General features: G+C 42.2%; 1 protein-coding gene across 6 annotated transcripts in view; it reads left to right on the top strand.

Moving 5' to 3' along the window:
• The window catches only part of LOC147008565 (serine/threonine-protein kinase DCLK1-like), a 157,677-nt gene that overhangs the window by 47,876 nt on the left and 91,994 nt on the right, over nt 1-17,807 (top strand). The window lies entirely within an intron of this gene.

The raw sequence follows: 17,807 nt of genomic DNA, 5'->3' as shown, positions 1-17,807 counted from the left end.
GGTCATGTGCTTGAAACAAGATATGATTACACAGGGCCATTAACGACTGCTGATGCGATGTCACTCACCCAAGCACACTGACTTTAAATTGTTTACCAAAAACAATTTTTGTGTGTGTGTGTGTGTGTGTGTGTGTGTGTGTGTGTGTGTGTGTGTGTGTGTGTGTGTGTGTGTGTGTGTGTGTGTGTGTGTGTGTGTGTGTTTTGTTTTTTTTTTTTCACCTTTTTTTGTAGTTGAGATAATGAGCGAGGACGTTTTGCACGGCAGGTGCAGTATGTGCATTTTGTTGTTTGTTATCGTTCTAACGTGTTATATGTGTGCCATCTTGAAAAGGAGCCAGCTTGGAGAGCATCTATTTATTATCTACCCCAAAAGGTCATGCAACTTCCTACTCCCTTACCTTCCATTACTTCTTCTTCCAACCTTCTTTCTATTTTCTGTTCTCCCTTTTAAAGCTCTCGACTATATTTTATTTATTTTTTTTTAAACAATGTTCCACTGCTTCATCCCCATCATACCATTTTCAGAATACAGTTTACGCATTCATTCCCCTCATGTTGAAGGAATCAAAAATCGGTTGACTATTGGCAGTGTGAATGATTGGTTCAACTCGAGCCCTTTGCTGTGGAATTTATAATCACCCTCCAGGAGAATTACTCTCACTGTCTGGACCATTGGCAAGGAAACCATTTTCACAGTTTTTGCATAGCATGATTGGCTTCAAAGGAAAATGAACTACTCCACATTATCTGGTTCTGCGTCGCTGTTTGGGGGCTAGGGGGAGGGGGATGATATGAAAAAATAAAACCTGCCTTTTGTCCTCTGCATTCATTTACCATGGTGGGTGTCAGCTGTGTGAGGCGAAGTGGGGAAAGCAAACCAGATAGTGGCATAATGGGGTTGGGGTGGGGGGGAGGGGAGTGGGGGTGCTGGAGCTAATAAAGGGCAATTCGAGTTACTTGCTTTGATAAAAAGCACTCCATGACAAACACCATCTTCCTGTTATCACATTGTGATATACTTACAGAGATATAACATTCACACCATCACCTTTGCCTTTAATCAAAATTGGCACTTTTAAAGGATCCTTTGAAAGTAAAAAAAGGTTTAAAAATAAAAATAAAACCTTTTGAACAATAAAGGCAAATAATAAAAATAGAAATGGCACAATGTAAATTATATGCGAATACAATGGAGTGTTCAAAAATGTTCTACAAATGATATACAGTACATTATTAGTTCCAAACACCAAAATATAAAGTGTTACGAGTCGTAAACATAAATAAAAATACACTTGCATGTAAAAAGAAAACATAGGCATGTCTTGTACTATTGTTTGAATTTGGTTCACAGAACACCCCTTTCACCACAAATGCAAATGTTAAGCTAGGATGTCTTGGGCTACTTTCTCATCACTTGTGATGGAAGAATATTCGTGTACGCAACTTGCCTATTGTTCTGTTTCTTCCTGCACCCAAGTTGTAAGAGTAAGGGAGAACAATGACTGCTTTGCTGTGTTCAGTTATGGTGTTGACCAGATTTAGAATGAGGAGCTTCTCTTGCTGGTGAAGGCTGGTGTCGATCTGTGTCGGTGGACAGGCAGAACAATGGATGAAATGGGAAATGGTAGTTTCTGTCAACCCTCCACTCCGACTCTGCTACTAGACCAGACAACATCAACTCATTTGTCCTTAAAACCTGCTCTGCTGCCCTTGCATATCCTCTCTCTACACTTTTCACACGATCATTTGCCCGAGGGCATCTTCCATCTGCTTAGAAATCCGGCAACATCACTGCATTCCATAAAACGTTGCAAAACAGATCCCCTTAATTACAGACCCATTGACTTGCTTCCAATCATCAGCAAGATCATGGAATCCATAATCGCAGTTGATATGAAATACTTCCTTTTCTCCAACAACCTCATCTCAAATCACCCAATAAAATTCAGAACAGTTGAATCTACCTGGGACATGCTGCTTCTACTCCCACAATGGATGGGAGCCCTCAATATCAGACGTGACATCAGGGCTGTTTTTCTGGACATGTTTCGTGCTTTTGATACAGTGTGGCATCCTGCCTTGGTCTCCAAACTGTCTGCCTATGGCATCCAAGGCCAACTATACACATGGGTTACTGACTTGGTCTACTCTCGCAGCCAACATGTGCCACTCAACAAAATGCTTTAATCTACTCTCCCTGTTAATATAAGGTTGAAGTGCTTCACGGCAGTGTTCTGGGGCCATTCCTCATTCTAATCTTCATCAACGATCTCTGACTGGAAATTTTTTTCCCTTTTTTTATATTTGCTGAAGACTCCACCCTCACCCATGACATCCCTCATTCTTCAGACACACAGGCAGCAGCCTCTTCCCTCGCTTCAGATCTTGAAAAAAAATCACAAGCTGGTCAAACACTTGGAATATGTTTTTCAATTCTGATACATCTCTCTCTGAAAGGGCTGTCTGGCATGCCCTCTTCCCCCATCTACTTTCTCAGCAATTTTCTTGAGGAAGTTCAGCCATTCAACTCTTGGGTCTCACTATCAGCCATGGTTTTTCTTGGTCATACTACATTTCAAAGTTGCCCTTCATCCACTGGCTCCCCTGTCTTCTGGGCTGGCTCCCCTGCCTCACACCTTATCAGCTTGATGTCCTGGAAATCATGGCCTTTAAGATTATTGGAATCTCTCACGCTGAAGCTGAGTCTATGGTCCTTTCACTTTCATGACACCGACAGGTCAGTGGTCTCCCTGTCTTCTACCACCTCCTTACTGTGCTTGTCCTGCCCAGGTTTATGGAGGGAACACATATTCCACCATCAACCCCCTTCTGGTTAAACTCCAAAAATCCAGAAACACTGCTCACCTCCACTCAATTGTTCCTCTTTTTTTTTTTCTTTTTTTTACCCCACCTGTGGAGCCAATTTCCACATTCTCTTTCTATCTCATTCTTCCCTCCAGGTCTTCAAGACAGCTGTTCACCACCATCTCAGATCACCCCCCCCCATCCAAAGCTATGAATTTTTTTCTCTCCCCTGTAACACCCACTCTTCCCACCCCAAGCCCACCTCCTTCCAAATTTTCAGTTTTTCTCTCCTGACAGTTTTCTTCTCTATCCATCCTGTCTATCCTATGCATCTTCCCCTACCCCTCTTTCCTCCCCACATCACTTATTTGTGAGAAACCTCCCTATTTTGTCCCTCAACCCTGCTGTTAGTGTCTCCCCCCCCCTTTCTTTCTTCTGTTGCGTTCTGACCCATTCAGTGTTCTCGCTTTTCCATGAGCCTCGACTTTGAAGACAAAACGATAAACAGGGCGTTGATTGAGGTATGGTAGCCTTCCTGGGAAAGCAAGTAGAAGCTGATGTGTCAGACGCTAATTTTTCAATTGAACAAAAGAGCATTTTTTGTGGGTGTTTGCCATTAGTTTCCTCCTTTGCTCCGATGAAGTATTATCGCCCAAAACATCGGATTCTCCTTGCTTCTCACGGTGGTTGGCATATCAATGCCATGTTGATTTCATCCATTCTGGTGTTGACCACTTCATCATGCGAGCCATGAGGCTAAATCAGGTAGAAGGTGACTTTTCTGACTCCCAATTTTTCACCATTTCTTGTCGCAGTGGGAAATTGCCATTGTCTTACCTGGAAAGTCAGTTTGCCTTTTCGGCAAACTGCCTTTATGGCTGCCTGGAACTATGGTAACAATATATCGGGTCATTAAGGTGGTGCACAGGCAATGAACTTTGCATAAAATATAGTATTGTGATTACACTGCATCAAATGTCCAATCAAAACTTTGTTGGGATCATCTATTTATTATGTACATGAATATGAGGAAGTATTTTTCATCCCTCCACCCACTGCCCCTCTATGCTCCATCCACTGGCTTTCCCTCTGCTCTCTTTCATTCTCCCAACCTCCCCTTCCCTTCTCTCTCACCCATCTACCCCAAACTGTTATACTTCCTCTTTCCTATCCTCATCCCATATCCTTTTTTCAAATTTTATTTTTCACAATAATAATTTTTAAAAAGCCTTCCCTTTACACTCATGCATACATAATAAATATTTGGCTCCTTATCAGGATTGGGCAGCCTGGCCAGCCTTGGCCAGGGCAGTCATGCTGCCTTTGTTATGTTTGGTTATTGTGATTGTGATTGTATTTGTAGCTCATACAGGAAACGGCACTGTGTGGGAAATGCTTCAAGTAACCAATCATTACTGTTTGATGCTACCTTCTTCCAGCTAAGCTTTTGACAATGGTTACAGCCTTAAAAACATTTTTATTTGCATCTTTAAGGCTGCCTTCCTTCATGTTCTTGAATTAATTTTGTATTATAGTCTTGCTTTCATCTTTTTTTATTTATTACTTTTTTTAAATTTATTTTGTTTCCTCTTATTTTTATATCATTCCTCCTTTTTTTTCATTTATTGCAGTATGATTTTATTATTTTCGTCATTGTACTTTTTGCAATAATTATAAGACTTGGTAGATTGACCAACAATAATAGAATCACCAAACAGGCCAATTAAAGTATTGCAGTATGATTTTATTATTTTCGTCATTGTACTTTTTGCAATAATTATAAAACTTGGTAGATTGACCAACAATAATAGAATCACCAAACAGGCCAATTAAAGCTGTAAAAAAACAGGCCACCAAACAGCCCCCCCCCCCGGAGCATGAAAAAAACAGCCCCCCCCCCCCCGGAGCATGATTTGGCAGACATATCCCCAAAAAATCTTTGCATATTTCATGCATCCCCCAATGTTTATTGCATATACAAAGTTTCAATTAAAAATGTGGCTGTAATTTAAGCATTTTTTGGTATTTGACATTTTGACCCTGATACTGCTCTTTCACCGTCGTGCCATGTGGTGATCATAACTACAAAGGTTTGTGAATTTCTGCACAACTGTTTAATAGAAGATATCGTGACACAGTGGACAGATGGAGCCGATTACAATATCCCCGTTTTTTTTCAAAATTTGTGGGGATAATCATCTGAATCTGACAATGAGTTCAAGATTTAAAAAAAAAAAATCTTGCTTCATAACCACCCTTGCTTATTTGTAAAAACACCTTTGTTAATAACAGCCCATTCATGTTCTTGAGCATTATAGGCTATGAGTATGTTACTCACATATGCTCATGTTTTATTATTATTATTATCATTTTCCTGTTAGTAACCTTAAAAGGGTTCTAGTGTGTCGGAACTCTATTTTTCCCTGAATGAGATATGAACACTGAGGAGGGCCATTTTTATTGGTCCAAACACTGAGATTGTGTTACATGTATCTTATTGGTTCATTTCCTTGTGGTTATATGTATTTTGTATTTTGTATCTCTCGTTATGTATCTCGTGTATTTTGGTATCTATAGCTGCTAATTGAACGATCATGATGCTCCTATTAAGTTGTAAGCAATTTCTCTTTTATTAGAGTTTATTTGTAAGAACTTATCTTTGAATTTATTGAAAAGAGATTACTTATTTTTCCTATGCTTGAATGTTATGTCAGTGTCACTGAACTGGTACAGTTACAACACCATAATAGTAATCAATTTTCCATAATAGTAATCCAACACGTGGAACATGTCTTTCAATCAAGACAAATCTCACACTCTCACTATGTCTCTTCGAAAGGACCGTTTACAAAACCCCCCCATCCACTTTCTCAACAATCCTCTGGAAGAAGTCTTTTCTTTCAAGCTTCTAGGTCTCACTATCTGCCATGACCTTTCCTGGGAAAGTCACATTTCCAACCTCGCCTCAAAAGCCAGTCGCCGACTGGGAATCCTCCGTCGTGCTAAGTCCTTCCTCGGCCCTCTTGAGCTCCTGACCACTTACAAAGCTTTTGTCCGTAGCCTGATGGAGTACTGCTCTCCCCTCTGGGCTGGTGCTCCTGCCTCCCACCTTTCTCGGCTTCACGCTGTCGAAACCAGGGCATTTAAGATCATCGGCATCTCCCGCAATGAAGCTGAGTCTTTGGGCCTCTCACTCAATCACCGCAGGTTGGTCGGTGGTCTTTCTGTCTTCTACCGACTCCTCTCCAGCCTTGCCCCCCTGCTCTCTCTGCGATTTGTCCCCACCACATTTCCACAGGGCGCTCAAGGTCCGCCAACAACCCCCTTCTGGTAAAACTACCAAAATCACGAATCACTGCTCATCTTCACTCTTTCATTCCTCTTTTTCCCGCCTTTGGAATAAACTTCCTCACTCTATTCTTTCCCATTCTTCCCTCCAGGCTTTCAAAACAGCTGTTCACCACCACCTCTTATCTTCCCCCATCCAAATCCTCGATCTTTTCTACCCCCGATAATCCACCCAAGCCCACTTCCTTCATTTCTCCTGCTTTCCTTCCTGAAAGTCCCTGAAATGTCCATCTTCTCTTCGCCATGTTCCCCATCCCATCCCCATCCCTCTCCCTTCCACAGTTCACCTAATGTGTCTGTTCCCCACTGTTTTGTCCCTTCCACTCCCGCCCCTCTTGTCTCATGCCTCCTTGCTGTGAGTTGTGTGTTAGCTCTCATACGAGCCTCGACCAAGGTATACAAAAAAAAAAAAAATAATAATAATTTATAACGTGAACTTTTCCTAATATTTGTAGTACGTTGATGAAAAGAAAAATTATCATTGAGGACCTTTTGTATAGTTAATACAAGTACTTTGAGGGCTCTTGCACATGTATACTACTACTACTACGACAACTAGTATAAAGGAAAAGTGTAAAGCCTTCAAAGTAAATGTGGGGTGGCATGTATAGCTTTGTAGTCTGAATATGTTTTTTTGTTTTAAATGCAAGTTCCTCCATCAGCATTGTCTTTATAAGACAACTAGCAGGTTTCCCGTTCCCACACGGGATTCTGAATGGGGTCAGGATGGAGGTGGCAAAAATGCAAATGGCATCTTCCGTCATCGAGCCGGAAAGCTGGGAGCAACAATTCACATTTATTGCCGCATCTGATGCAATTTAAATGCTCTAATGGTGGCGAGGTACTCCATTTGAAGCTGTTTGTTCGATATACGTAGCTTTTTGATGCCTCGGGTCCATAATAAAATTTGTGTTTGTGTCAAAGCCAGTTAACAGTTGGAGGATGATGGATTGTACAAAATTGTTTCTCAGATAATTCTCGATATCAATAAAGGTTATGTCTCAGTTTCAGGAGAATTGTGAGAAGTTTTGTGAGATGATCGCAAGGTCGGTTCAAGGTTGATAGAGATTAAAAAGCATGTTCAAAGTGTTTGACCAGTTTGTGATTTTTGTCAAGGTCTGAAGAGAGGGAAGAGGTTTATGCCGAGCATTAATTAACACTTTAAATTCGTTCTTCCTACTTGTTTATGTCTTTCATGAAGTCCTAAAAAACAGCAAGTCTCCTGTTTGGAATGATTTTCGATTGTGTTTGATTGCCAGACAAGCAGACAGACTAAAAAAATTACTTTACTTCACTGTGCACGTGCGATCGGAAAGAGGTTTTGTACATTTTGCAAATTTCAGAGCCAAAGTACTGTTGAACTGTTGCTTCGTGTTCCGATCCATGTTCCACAGTGTTCAAAATATAACATTCAATTGAAATTAAGTTGTTCCTCAATCATAGACTGACATCTGTTATCGATAGACAAAGTGAACTAATTGCTGATCCACGCTTTTTGCTTTGTGCGTGCATGCGGTAATTAATTACGTGTACAAAACTGTGGTACATGTGGTCAAAGGATTACATTTCAAGAATGAGAAAATAAAGATAAAGCATTTGGTATTACCCAAAAGAAGTGAGAAAAACAATCATACATCTAATATGAACCTAAGCAAGTCTCCAAAGAGGGGAAGTTGATATACAGTCTTGAATAAGTGAGTTCAGTTGATTCTTAATACTTATAATCTGAAGTCTACCCTGATCACAAAACTTATTGCAGTTGAGAAGATCCACATTCAAAAATCGATCCACTACAGGTCAGGTCAGGTATGGCAGCATGTGCCAGAACAGCGCGTCGCTGCGTCCACTTTCCGCCGGTACTCCAGGGGCCTCCGTCTGGCCATCCCCAAGGCAGATGCCAGGCCCATCCCCATCTCCTTGAGATGATGGTCAACCTGCTGCAACCACGAGGCACGTGGTCGGCCCACTGGCCTCCTCCACTCACGAGACTCCCCCGCTGAGGGAATCTGGTGAGCAGGATCAGCGTCAGGAAAACGAGCCACATGTCCATACAACCGCAACTGACGCTCACGGACTATGCAGGTAACAAATCTCATCCGAGTCTCTCTCAGCAACCGCTCGTTGGACACAAAATCCGACCAGCGATAGCCAAGGATTCTCCGAAGAGACCTGGTACCAAAGGAATTAAGTCTCCATCTCAGATCCTTGGTCAGAGTCCAAGTCTCACATCCATAGAGCAAGACGAAGTACCAAGGACCTGAAGACTCGGACTTTCGTCCTCCCGCACAGGTACCGGCAGTGCCACACCCCATGATCCAGTGAATCCATGACTCCCCAGGCCCGACCCAGACGTCTATAGACCTCTGACTCACAGCCAGCAGAGACATGAATATCACTGCCAAGGTAAGTGAATCGCTCCATGACTTCAACATCCTCACCACAAACAGACACAGACAGGACAGCAGCATCCAAGATGTCACCGAAAGCCTGGATCTTAGTTTTGACCCAAGAAATCCGTAATCCCAACGGCTCCGATTCCTCATTCAGCACCTCGAGGGCCCCCAAAAGGATATCTAAAGTCTCCGCAAAGATGACTGCATCATCTGCAAAATCAAGGTCCGAGATCTTGACATTCCCAAACGATGCACCGCAGCTTGATTTCTCCGACATCCTCCCTAAAATCCAGTCCATACAAGTGCTGAAAAGTGTGGGGGCAAGTACACACCCCTGACGAACTCCAGTAACAACTGGAAATAAGTCAGAGATGGTACCACCACACTTCACAGCACTCTCAGTACCAGAGTAGAGTTCAGACATCAGATCGATCAGTTTTGGTGGCACCCCACGAAGACCAAGAATCCTCCAGAGGAGATCCCAATTCACTGAATCGAACGCTTTACAGAGATAAACATAGGCTGCAAGCAGCCCCTGCCGAAACTCTCGTCTGCGTTCGGTAAGGATACGGTCAATCGTTGACCTCTTTGTTGTAAAGCCTGACTGCTCTGGACGCTGGTGCTCAAGCAGATGGTGGCGAACCCTATCAAGAATTATCCGAGCAAAGACCTTGCCCGGCACTGAGAGCAGCGTCACCCCTCGGTAGTTGTTGCAGTCTTGGCGATCACCCTTCCCTTTCCAGAGAGGAACAACAAGGCCCCTCTCCCAATCAGTTGGGATGATGCCTGTGTTCCAGGCAGAGCACAAAACTGCATGCAACGACACAAGTGCAGCATTTCCACCAGCCTTGAGAAATTCAGCATGAATGCCACAGATCCCTGGAGCTTTGCCCCGTTTCAACCGGTTCACCGCAGCCCGTGTTTCCACAAGCGAAGGTGGACCACAGTTGATTTGAGGGTCAGCAACAGGGATTGTAACACCCTTGACGTCCAACTCGACAGCTGGGGGATCAGCCCGGTTCAACCGCTCAAAGTAACCGGCCCAGCGGGCCTTCACTTCAGACTCCTCTGTCAAGAGCCTACCACTCTCTGCTCTAACTGCAGTGCTCCGAGGGATAGGCTTGGATGAACGCAATGCGCGAATTCCCCTGTAAGCGGGACGAGAATCACCTGTCCACAGGTGATGCTCTACCCCCTCACAGATTCTTCGCACATAGGCCTCCTTGTCCACCCTCGGTGCACGTACAGTTTTATGCCTCAGCTCCTGAACAGCTCAGCTCTGCCATTCAGCCTGGCCCTGCGACTCTGGTCAATGGTATCCAGTGTCCCTTGCGAGACAAAATTCTTCTTTGCCCTGCAGTGAGTTCCAAGACATCCACCGGCAACATCAAGGACGGTGGTCTTGAAGGCACTCCACAACTCTTCAGGACCCCCCAAAGCACCCAGACTCCCCAAGTGTCCACTCAGCCTCTCTCTCATCCCTGAGCTTGCTAACATCCAGCCTCGGCTGGGATGGTACCATTCTCCAGGATTTAAGGTGCAGCTTTAGAGTTGCTACAACAAGCCTGCGGTCAGTATTGAGGAACTGAACACTCCAGTAGACCCTGCAGTTCTGGATCATCCTCCAGCGACTGTCAATGAGGACATGGTCAATCTCCTTTGCCACACCGCCAGCGTTGGAGTACCAAGTCCAGTGATGAGCTTGTGGGCGCTGAAACCATGAACCAGCCACCCTAAGTCCATGACTTCTTGCAAAGTCAAGGAAGTTAGTGCTATTCTGGTTCATAGTTCCTGACCCATGGGGACCAACACACATCTCATAACCATCCCTCTCAGTTCCAGTCGATGCATTGAAATCCCCCAAGACTAGAAGTGTATCTCTTCTGGGGCACTGATCAACCACAGACTCGAGCGTGGCGTAGAATGCATCCTTCACGGTGAGATCGCTCGCCTCAGTCGGAGAATAAACAGAGACCAAGGAAATGACACCTAAGGAGTGACGAATCCTTAATCTCATAATACTCTCGTTGACCGGTGTTACCTCAATTATCATTGCGGTCAGCTTATTGGACACAGCTACAGCAACTCCTTGGGTATGGTAACCATCAGAGCGACCAGACCAATAGTAGGTGTAACCACCCACCATTATCTCTCCACAATCCGGTCTCCGAACCCCAGAGAGAGCTGCAATCCCGATGTCCAAACGCTTGAGCTCAGATGATAACAGAGACAGATGATCATCCTCTCTTAGGGATAGGACATTCCAGGCACCCACTCGAAGGGACTGCCTCAGGTTAACCCAAGGAGACCGCTGTCTGGTGGACGACACCTCAGCACCACTCTAACACACTCTCCCGCAATCTGACCCAGAGATGTTACCCCGTGGTTTCCCTCCTATCATCAAAGATTGGGGGTCCCGAAGGCTTTGCCCCAATCCCGTCATCCGGTGAGCTGCCGTGCGAAGGGAAGCTGCACAGGAGGTACTCCCACTGAGTGGGTTTTCAGATTTTTTTTGCGTTTTTGTGTTTTGGGGAATGAAGGGTTTTACGGTGGCCGGAGCCACCAACCTCCTAATAAAAAAGTAACCCAACTGCAGGAGGACGTCCGCAGACACAGTTGGGCACTAGATATGGATGTCTGTTGGCTCACAAGGAGCTCCTCCACCCTTTGACAGGTTTTGTTTTTAATCCTGCTGGGTGTCCATATCCAAACACCCTCCTCACCAGAAAACCTGGTGAGGGAGACGGTTTAGTCGCCGACAACCCGACCATGGAACAGGTTAGTACAGGTCTACATGATACCTGTAGCAGGTCACAGATCTAACCTGACCTGACATCAACGCACTACCAACTAGTATAAACAGAGGTGACGTCCAACATTTCAACCACACAGTGTCTTCACCTGGGAGTGAAGCTCTTTCTTCACAGTGCTTTCTTGCGTCAGGTTTTAAATATTCTCCCAAGGGGAAAAGGCATAATTTGATGACAATTTCCAGATGGTGAGACCTAATGTTCTCAACCCTGAGCAGGTTATCCAGGAAGTCAACTACATTGATACTGGGCCTAGTTAGACTAAGTGATTATGAGTGGCTGAAAATGACAGGATTTTTTTGATTTTTTTTACATTATAAAGGAGGCAATTGTGAGGGGATCTGATAGAGATGTTTAAGATGGATGATGGGTATAGACAAAATAAATGCAGAACAATTTTTCACCAGAATGGACACTGACAGGACAAGGGAGCATATGTTAAGAGAAAAAAGAAAAGAAGAGAGTTTGGATTGTAAGAAGTCGGGATCTTTCACTCAGAGTGGTGAATGCATGGAATAGTCTCCTTACAAGGGTAATTGCAGTGGAGTTAGTGCATTGTTTTAAAATTGGACGATAGGTATGTGGAAGTAGTGGGGACCTGGGACTATGAAGATATTGGCATGATTGCACATGCTTTATGGGCCTAATGGTCTCCTTGTGCATTGAAGTTCCTTCTATTTGTTCGTAAGGCTGGGCAAAGCAATCTATGAAAGCAATATGGTGGCCAAAATATTTACTTCCACCACCGAAGGTGAAGGAGATTGTTTTCACCCCTTTCTGTCTGTTTGTTTGTTTATTACTTGCAAAGTCGAAGATTTTTCAAGTATATTGCTTAGTCGATTTTGTTTGTCTGTCTGTCTGTTTGTCTGTTTGTTTGTCACCTACAGGTCACAATTTTAAACCGATCTTCACAAAGCTTCACCACATGGTAGAGTTTGTCATAAGGAAGAAGCCTATTGTTTTTGAAGTCAAAAGGTCAACAACTTTGGTAGGATTTATAAATTCCTCAATTTTCATCTGATTGACTTGAAATTTGAAGAGGATTTATATTTAATTTCAATAAATTCAACCAACCAATTATTTTTGAAGTCCACATGGACCAAAAGGTCACCATAGGCCCAAGGTCAACAACTAAGGTGGTATTTATAAAATCCTCAATTTTCATCTGATTGACTTGAAATTTGAAGAGGATTTATATTTCAGGTCAATGATTTCAACGAGCCAATTGTTTTGGCGGTCCACATCAGCCAAAAGGTCAACGTGGGGGGAATTTATAAAATTGTCAATTTTCATCCGATTCACTTGAAATTTGAAGAGGAGTTGCATATTTGGTCATTGAATTCAACCACCAATTATTTTTAGATCCTCGTGGAGGATCTCTAAGTCTTACTCACGTTGTTGTTCTTGTGGACTTTTTTGTTTCACAGCCTCCAGTTTTCATCGAAACTTCCTGAAACTTGGCGTATATATGTAAAAATACCCTGCGTAGACAGTACTGATCTCCGATTTTTTTTAATTCTTCCGAGAAAAAAAGTTATGACGTCAAAATATCTCCGCTAATGGAAATCGGCCAAAAAATTATCTCTGAAACTTGGCAAGCTTTTTGAATTCTGTTTGGGGGAATCGAACAGGGCATTAGCAGAGATGAATTGCCGCACATATGATACATTACTATGACGTCATATCAATTTTTATGACGTCATTCCTATTTTTTGACATTTTTTGTTTCACAACCCAGAGTTTTCATCGGATCTTCGTGAAACTTGCCATGTATATGCAGAAAGCCCATGCGCAGGCAGTAATCATCTCCGATTTTGGAAATTGTTCCAAGAAAAAAAGTTGACGTCATAATATCGCCGCTAATGGAAATCGCCTGTACCATTATCTCCGAAACTTGGCAAGCTGTTTGAATTTTGTTTGCGGGAATCAAGCCGGGCATGAGCGCAGGTAATTTAGCGCGAACCTGATACATCACAATGATGTCATATTCATTTTTATGACGCCATCATTAAGAGGATGAGGATCTTAGCTCATTTGAGATTGTTGAGGTCAATCTTGTTTTATGGATTTTGCAAGTTTCGTGCTCTGCATGACATGGTCTTCTTGTTTGGTTGTGGACGGATCCGGATGAAATTTTGTGGACAGTTTTTATGTGGGACAAGGACAAACTGATTAGATTTTGGTGAAGATCCGGATCCGACTGCAAGAATTTTTAAAGTGATTCTTCACCATTGAGAGATCGGGTCAAAAATGATAGAAAGCATGATGTCTCAAAAAGTTGTAGACAGAATCGGACGAAACTTGGTGGACAGGTTGGTTGTGTGGCAAGGACAAATTAATTCGTTTTTGATGAAGATCCGAATTAGGAGCTGGATTCGAGAGTTATTTAACTTTTTTTAGTGATTCTTCACCATTGAGAGATAGGGCCAACAACGATATATAGCATGATATCTCAAAAATGTATTGGGCCTGATATGTTCTCGTGGATCAGACATTACGTGGCGGAGGTATGTGCTTTACCGAGTGCCCTTCTAGTTACATGTGCTTTGTAACAGAGGTGTATCGTGAAGGAGAACATCAAAGAAGCTGAAATTCACAGGGGACTGTCTGCACAATTTAATTGTGTGTGTCTCTCGAGCTGTTTTGTTTTGATTTATTTTACAGTGACTCAGGCATAGTAGCTGCAACACATATCCTGCACACACGTGCAGAGAAATACATTCACAACAATAACATTGGATGTGACTTCAGATTAACATTTGGGGGAAGTGATGCAACTTCCCAGGGCACACTATGGTACCTCTTTATGACATCTCTTTTTCTTTACACTCAGCGGGGCAACTAAAAAGAAATTTCCTCCTCCCCACGGATGCCCGCCTATGGGGATTATCCATGCTCCATCCTTTAATTGCTGAGTGCTAAGTAAGGAAGCAGCATGTACCTTTTTACGTCTTTCGTATGTGCCGGCCAGAGTCGCAATCAAACCTCTGACCTCCCAGACGTGGAGAAAACGTTCCAACCAGACACCCACAGCCCCTAAAACTTTGCTAGTAATCCTTGATTAAAAATAGTCGAGCTTAAACAACTGCCAGATATAATAAACCATACGAGTGTATGTTTTTATTCCTCATTTTTGTTTTGTTTGTTTATATCTATAAAACGAATGTTTTGGATTGACAAGATCCTCACTGCAACTTTATTACTTGCACTTTGCTGCCATCCATAATTATCAGTATTTTGACAAACGTACGCTTGTGGAAATGTTGAAACAAAATGAAAGGCAAGTTGAGTTGCTTTGAAAATTATAATGACTCGATGCCATTTTGGTGTTTTACTCATAAACACAAGTAATTAAAACAATTGGTGGCCCATCAACTAGTGAGTTTGAAACATTACTTATTGTTTTTGAGCAGTGGGGGGATTTTAAAATATCAATCCAACAAACTACATTCATGATGTGTTGCGTGACTTCAAAGCAAGTGTAAAATTAAACAAAATAAAAAAGTAAGCATGAGGAAGCTGTCAAAATTAAGAGGAGGCAAAAGAAACAGAGCAAGTTTATTAATGGAATTGACTATAAAAAGTAAATTCTACATCATGAGTAACTTCTTTAAAAAGAAGAAATCAAGATAATGGAGCAAAAAATTAAAAATAATAAAATATACGACACTGCAATGAATTGCTATTATTCACGATTTTGTTTGATAGATTTCAATTTGGTTAACCATCAGAATCTCACAACAGATGTGACGGTGCTAATCAGTTTCAAGACACAGCAGTGACAGCTGATTGGTAAAGGGAAACTATTACTGAACCAAAAATTAGAAAAAGAAACACTCGAACAAAAATTGATGCATCCAGATTGCAAGAACGAAAAACAGATTTCCAAATTGAGGTGAACAACAGATTTGAATACTAGAACAGCACTCAGTAGAGTGCATACCTCCTTCCGCCAGGCTGAACTGTTTACGTTTTGTATCCCACTGATCTTAACCAAAATCGAATTTGCTTCTTCTTATCACTCACCTAACTCATCCACCAGGCTTTGTGATAATCCGTCCACAACTTGTTGAAGTATCATTGTATCGTGCTATACTGTCTGACCCCACTATTCACGGGGGATACGTTCCTGAAAAATGTCGCAAATATCGGGGTATTGTTTATAAAAAAAAGAAAATATATATATATATTCTTTTTACATTGTCTAGACTCATAGAAGAGCGATTACACAGAACAAATCAGGACACAACATCACAAAGGGAATGGCAGGAGAAAGTGGAAACAACAGCAGGGCAGAAGGAGAAAGGAGACGGACAAACAAGGGATGCAGGTCATGATGAGTTGAGGGAGAATACAAAGGATGGACAATATGGATACAAAAGAAAATTTGTGTTTGACCAGTTTGTGAATTTGTCATGGTCTGAGGAGAGGGTAGAGGCTGCTGCCTGTCTCAGAAGGGTGAGAGATGACACTGCAGAGAGTGGTCATCAGCAAAGGGATTGAGAGGATTTTCCAGAGAGCTGTTGAGATCATTGATGAAGATTCGGAATATTGGGCCTAGAACACTGCCTTGTGGTGCACCAGCCTTGACAGGGAGAGGAGATGAAAGGGTTCTATTGAGAGCCATACGTTATCTACGATAGTGGATGAAGTCAGTAATCCAAGAATGGAGTTAGCCTTGGATTTCATAGGCATACAGTTTGGAGAGCAAGGCAGGATGCCAGTCTGTATCAAAAGCTCAATATATGTCCAGATAGATGGCCCTGATCTCATGTCTGACATTGAGGGTGTCCACCATTGTTGGGAGAGTAGAAGCAGGATGTCCAAGTGAGAGTGACCAGGTCTGAATCCAAATTGATGATTGGAGAAAAGGAATAATTTTATGTCAACTGTGATTATGGATTCCATGATCTTGCTGATTGGAAGTACAGTAAGCTAATTGGGTTGTTAAGGGGACCCGTTTTTGCACCTTTTTGTAATGTAATTCTGTGATGTTGGCTGGTTTCCAATTTCCCAGGTCAATACAGTACAGGAGACCTGTCCTGAAGTGTAAAAAATAAATAAAATTTAAAAGAAGAAGAAATTAAATTATATGAAAAAACAAGCCCGGATGTGACGATGGTTCGCGGGCATTATTGAGGAAGCCCTATCGTAAAAACCTATCTCTTCCATCAAAATTGACCAAATGAAATCGGATTTTTTTATATGTTGTACTTATGGACATTACGCACAGCTTCTAGGAAATGAAATTGCGAGAAATAAATAAAAAGTTCCAGTGGGCGTGGCTCCACCCACAAGGGGCGTGGGACGCCCCTCATACAAAAAGACACAACTAGACCATGATATCGAGCTTCTGTCCAAGTTTCATCAAGATAGTATCAAACATCACGGAGCTATGCTCTGGAGAGTCACAGACAGACACAACAAAAATAGTGGTCACTGCTGGTGCCCGCGAACCAAAAAACTGCAAATATTCAATTGTTGAAGCAGGTCACACTTTATGACCTACGAATATTTGGGGTCTGCAAATAGTGGAGTCCGACAGTATATCGTTTTTGGTTGCATCCGTCAATGGTGAAAAATCACTTGATGTATTAAAAAATTCTCGGATCAAGATCTAAATCTCAATATTCATCAAAATTGAATGAATTTGTCCTTGTCACACACCCAACCTCATCCACCAAGTTTTGTCAGAATCCGTCTATAACTATTTGATATATCCTGCTGCATATTGTTTTTGAACCGATCGTTCAATGGTGAAGAATCAATTTTTTGATTATTTTTTTTTTGGAGATATCCTGCCTCAAAAATTTTTGGAGATATCCTGCTCACAGCCACACACAGGGGTGAAAACATAACCCCTGCAAACCTTCGGTGGCCGAGGTAATAAAGATTATAAAGAATGCCAAATGTAGGTAGCTACAGAGCGTAGAGTAACGAAGGTGATAAATGATACAGCCTCAGTCTTAACTACAAACATGATACAGTACCTTCAGTTTTCAGATATTAGTTTGCTTTCTCAAATGAACATAAAGATAACTAACACATCTTGATAGTTATTCCCATTCAATGCACAATAAAATCCTCCCTTTTAATTTTCTTTTAGTTGGTATCTCAAACTCATTACTGAGCCTGTACAAAATGTATGACAGACAACAATTAGGGCTTTGGGAGATACCTGGAGACCAATGCAGTATATGAGATTTGAATCTGGTTTCGCATCACAAGCGATGTGATCAGATGGGAACACCAACCTATTTTCAATAACTCTAACTACACTGTAAGGAATTGCGATTACTCGCGATTTTGAATGTAGGGGCCCATCAACATTTTTGTTGTAGTTTATTCATGACTGCACCTGTTCGTCACAAATTAAGTACTGTGGAGATGATTGGTCATCAGCCTGAAAGTAACTACTTAAAGAAAATGTGTTCAATCAACGGATTATC

The sequence above is a fragment of the Eptatretus burgeri genome, chromosome 18 (assembly GCF_056783735.1).
Source record: "Eptatretus burgeri isolate ZD-2024b chromosome 18, Ebu_testis_v1, whole genome shotgun sequence".
NCBI classification, from domain to species: Eukaryota; Metazoa; Chordata; class Myxini; order Myxiniformes; family Myxinidae; genus Eptatretus; species Eptatretus burgeri.
The sequence above is the reverse complement of the archived record's forward strand: the minus strand, read 5'-3'. Positions and strand labels throughout refer to the sequence as shown.